Raw genomic sequence first — 5,462 nt, 5'->3', positions numbered from 1 at the left:
TTTTTTGTTTTTTTCGACTTTACATTCTGAGTCCAAATGCTGCTGATGTCGACTTTGCATTTCATACTTTTATAGTTGATAAAATCAAACCAGTTGAGCACTGGCATCGATCAAATCGACTAACCTTCTCCCCACGAATTTCAGACCTTATGCGTATAGTAGAAAGGATTACAACACAATAGAGAATTCGGTAGTTAAATGTTTTAATATCTAGAATAAACTTAGTTCAATTGATATAATAGAATAGTGTGAAGAAGAAGAAATAACTATAATACATGCACGGCTTCATCAATGAGTGTCCTGAACGAAATATGTGTGTGTGTGAGTGTGTGTGTGTGTGTGTGTGTGTGTAGTAATAAAATATGAAACGAATGGATAATATAGATATTATTACACGCGTTTCAGTAGCAAGTTTATTATCAACACATAGCGCCATATAATTTTGTATGCAATAACATGCAAGATTATATAAGATTATGCAAAAAAAACTTAACTTTGCCACATCCTCAGGTAACATCCCATGGAAGGTTTATAAGGTGATATGTACCACTGGATAAGTAGTAGCAAAAATTCAGGCAAAAAAGTCGGTGGCTCCATTAACGTTATTTACACATTCAAATGACTTGATCAACCTAGCTGTAAATATCACCAGAGATGCAGCAAGTGGGGGCCAAAGGGGTATTCGCCCTCAAGCGCAGCTGTAAAAGACGAAAATTTCATTTAGCGCATTATGTCTGTAAATGAACGTAGGGACGTCGATAGCATCTTTATACCTGGTCAGTGAGAACACTTGCGACGCTACAGAGCAGGAACAATTAACACTCTAAGCAGGAGAAACACTTTAAAATGGACGAGCGTTTATTAACTTGCAGTGAAGAATTTATTTCTGTTGGTGTGCGAGTGTGTGCTGAAAAGTTCCTGGATTTGGGTAAAAGAAAATACTGGTGAATCAGTTAATTGTGATTTTATTGAACATATTCCCTTCTTAGATTCATGCACAATTTGCAGCGATCCTTCAGTTTTTCTAAACCGGCTTCCAATCAGGCCTTTCGCGATACCCTTAGAGCCAGGAACTTTTGGGCACCCCTCACAGAGCATGAGTTGGGGACCTTTTTAGTACCACGAGAAAAGTGTAAGTGTAAAAAACTGTAGCGTGCATTTGTACCGAGAAACATATTGAACATTAAATTTTATAAATTTATAGATATATATAACATATTAAATTACTGTTTTTGGTCTTTCTTTTACCCTCTATTTTTTTTACTTGTTTCAGTCATTTGACTGCGGCCATGCTGGAGCACCGAAGAAATCGACCCCAGGACTTATTCTTCATAAGCCGAGTACTTATTCTATCGGTGTCTTTTGCCAACCAGCTAAGTTATGGGGAAGTAAACACACCAACATAAGTTATCAAGCGATGGTGGGGGGACAAACATAGAAACAAATGAACACACACATAAATATATATATATATATATATATATATATATATATATATATATATATATACCACAGGCTTCTTTCAGTTTCCGTCTGCCCTCGTCAGCAGATGATTTCAAACTCAGAGGTAAGCAAGGGAGTTATCTACACTAGTCTAGAGTCACCACATTGGTGTATGAAGTTGATGTTGGGTATGAAAATAGCCGTAAAGCTATTTTACATCCAACCCTTAATGCCCTACTATTATTATTCATTAACACAGAGATAACAAAACCAGTTGACGTCAAATGCATGCAGTAGAAATATCATTATAGAGTAAAACGTACAAATTATGTTGTTTGTTTAAATGATTTGTGTATCTATGAATTTGATCCCCATGTTCGAGCTCAGTAAGCAAGAAGAGCTAATTGGAACAATGACTGGAGATCTTTTTTATCGCTCTTAAAATATAACACTTTCTATCTCACGGGTGATAATGATAGATTTAGTCGAGAGTTGTTGAATAAAAGAAAACTGAGTATATCAGAGAGGGTGTGTATGGATGTGTGTGTTTATGTATATGTATTTAACAACGGGGAATTAGATATGTGAGAGATTGCGTGAATGTGTTTTATAAATGACGTATTGTCAACTGAGTTAGCTTTAGTGTATGTCCCATAAACTATTTTATCAATAACAGAACTATGAAAGTTCTCCGAAGAGATGGAATTCAGTAACGTACTGTTATATCAGTTGTTACCTCCCCTCCTTAACTTCTTTTATCACCTCTCCTCTCTTACATCTCTTCCTCCTTTATTCTTCCAAGTCGTTCTCGTAGCATTTCTGCCGCTGGAGTGTCTGAACCAAATCTTTCTACCATTCTTCCCCACCACAACCGCTTCGATTTGGACTTTCCAGGCCATGACTGGTCCGGTAATGAATTAAATATTGGTGTAACTTCCATTCAAATGTTTCACTGGGCCTGGTAGTCCTGCAGTACCCATGTCCTCAACAGGTTATGACTGGATCTCAAGGGGCTCATCCGTTTTTGAAAGGTATTCTTTATTATTTGCTGCTGGATGCCTACATACCCTCCTCTCAGGGCAAACCCAGCAAGGTGCCAATATAGTTACCGGCTACTCGACCAGAAATAGGTAGTATTAGATTACATGGTGACCATTTCAGGTTCTATTAGTCAGTGATAGAACTGGTTCTAACCTGACACTATATTCTTTTTTTTTTTGTTACTTTTGTAATAATTTTTTCTTGTTAACACGAATCACAGTAAATTTATCTTTACAACAAGGTGGTGAAATGCTTCGCGGCATGCCGGGTTAGCATGCCGGGTTAGCATGCCGGGTTAGCATGCCGGGTTAGCATGCCGGGTTAGCATGCCGGGTTAGCATGCCGGGTTAGCATGCCGAGTAAAATGCTTAGCGGCATTTCGTCCGTCTTTACGTTCTGAATTCAAATTACGCTGAGGTTGACTTTGCCTTTCATCCTTTCGGGGTCAATAAAAGAAGTACTAGCTGAACACTGGAGTCAATGTAATCGACTTAACCTCTCTCCCGAAATAGTTGGCCTTGTGCCAAAATTTGAAACCAATATAGTTCTCTCAAAAACACCAGAAAATATTTCATTTCTCTCCGAAGAAAACATGTTCCCAGAATATTAAACTTCTATTCTTCTACACGGCATACAATTTGACGTTATTGTACATTTTATGGAGTTAGCCAATATTTTCAATGTAGCTATATACTACATTCAACTTTACAGGTGACTAAATAGGCACATATTTTTTCTCAAAATTCTATTCATGCAGCACAATACAAAATTTGAGCGTTAAACTACAATTATAATCTCTTTAAAGAAAATAATTTACAAAACCCAAAATGACAACATTTCTGTCATAAAATTGAAGCAAAGAAAATGTTAAACAATTCTCTCACGTTTGTGGGAATTACTGGTTGCTCCACTTTTAATCTTTCAACTTTTGTGTTGCATGCATCAATTCGTTCCTGTAGCTATTCACATATATAAATGCGTACTTGTATGTGTCTGCTTTATGTATGTTTGCGCGCGTGTGATAGTTTATGTCATTAATTGTATTATAGAATTGTTATTATATTACACATATCTATATTTATATACACTCTGTACATAATGTACTTATACGCACATACACACTCACCCACATTCACACATACATAAATGTGTGTGTGTGTGTGCGTGCGTGCTGAAATATTACAAAGGAAGAAAGGAGGGAAAAGAATCATTGAATTATGAATATTTTACTGAGTCATTGACGATTCATAAAGGGTGGGAATATTTTGATTACATCTGTTGGGAAAAATATTGCTTGACTAGATCTATATATGCAATCACTTTACCCAAACGATGAATCAATTTATCGTGTATAAAATATATTTCTTATTCTGTTTGAAAATACTTTAAGGGTAATAAACTCCTGAAACAAATGTGAGTCTAACAATTGGTCGATGAAAGTCAATTAGGTTGAGATCGCAATCCAGCTTTGATACATTCAGACCTACTCTTACTTTCCCAGTCATATTATTTATTCATCAATACATACTCCACCTAAGCCATTAGAGGTATATATTTGGTAAATAAGATACGAGAAAACATACGTTAAAAACCAATGAACATTCTTTTAGAACAAGATTTGAAATAATTTTCTTGAATGGAATTGATTAATTCATGTCATAAGATCTATGGTGGTTTAGGTAGATTCCCCTCTGATTAACTGCCAAATCTACCTCTAAAACATTTATTTTTATTTTGGCAATAGAAGCAAGGATTCACCAAAGCCTCCTTGGGTCCTGACATATCTAGCACCATATCGATTACGTCACCAACGTGAGCACTTACAGCCTTCCTATGTCACTGTTCGAGTGAGATGTTCATCTTTAAACCTCTTTTCTGTAGTACAGGCTTAACCATTACCTTATCATCACAGTTTCTCTCTATATTGGATCGTTTATTCAAGGAATGTAATTTCATATCGACTTCACAACAGTCTTTGACTCTTAACGTCTCAGGATTTCAAGTCAACTATCCATTTAAAGCTATGACAATTTGAACCCATCCCTGACAGCTAAGTAACTGAAACAGCCTTCCTAGATTTTTCTCTTCACATCTTTCAAACAATCTATATTTCACAACCTTCAAAATCACACTGCAAAGGACAAGCGTCGACACCTTAGTTCGTATCTTCATTAAAATCTTTAATTCTGCATAAGAAATGATCAAAGCTCATTCTCGTTGTGAACATTTACTGTTATGTCTTTCCCAGAATAGTCTATCTTCTACACATATCACTATATTTTAAATAAAACTAATGGATTCTATTTGAATTTTCTTTTGCAATCCAACCGTCATTTGTTGTTCATGATAGTCACCGTTTTCTACCAATTAACAGTGTAACTCGATCATTATACATTTTCCATGGCGAAAAATATACATTTAGCTTCCAGTACAGGGCACCTGCTTAAATGTTCTAAGAATTTGATAGTGAAGATCACGAACCTACACTCAAAGTTATTATGTATTATCCTGGATGATCTGCAACGATTTTTCCAAGTTGACATTGGATCATTCGGGATGTCAATTCAATATTTGTCTGAGTGTTGGAAATGCATGAGTAAATTTAGACACTTTGCATTCTGAATTATATCAGCTACTCCCACGCAATCCCCACGTACATCATAGGTGTACAGCATCTTTGAGAATGCTGTAGACAAGTTTAGTCTGTTTCTCAATGCAAAGAAGACTGGATACATGGCAATTAGTGAGGATGGAAGCTGCCTGCCTATTTGTTTCAACGATACCAGACAGCTCAAGGAGACCAGTGACTTCAAGTACTTGAAAATGACCAAGTGTAATCAGCACCAGTAATTTATAAGCCTGATCCGATGAGTTATCTCAAGAGGAGAATTAGAGTTTATAACTTCCCTATAATTCTTCACCGTACCAAGGGTCTTTAGTCGCAGCTTAGCACACTGGCGTTCATTCCGAGAAGATCA

This window comes from Octopus bimaculoides, chromosome 4, assembly GCF_001194135.2.
Source record: "Octopus bimaculoides isolate UCB-OBI-ISO-001 chromosome 4, ASM119413v2, whole genome shotgun sequence".
Classification (NCBI taxonomy): Eukaryota; Metazoa; Mollusca; class Cephalopoda; order Octopoda; family Octopodidae; genus Octopus; species Octopus bimaculoides.
Note: the sequence above shows the minus strand (reverse complement) of the source record.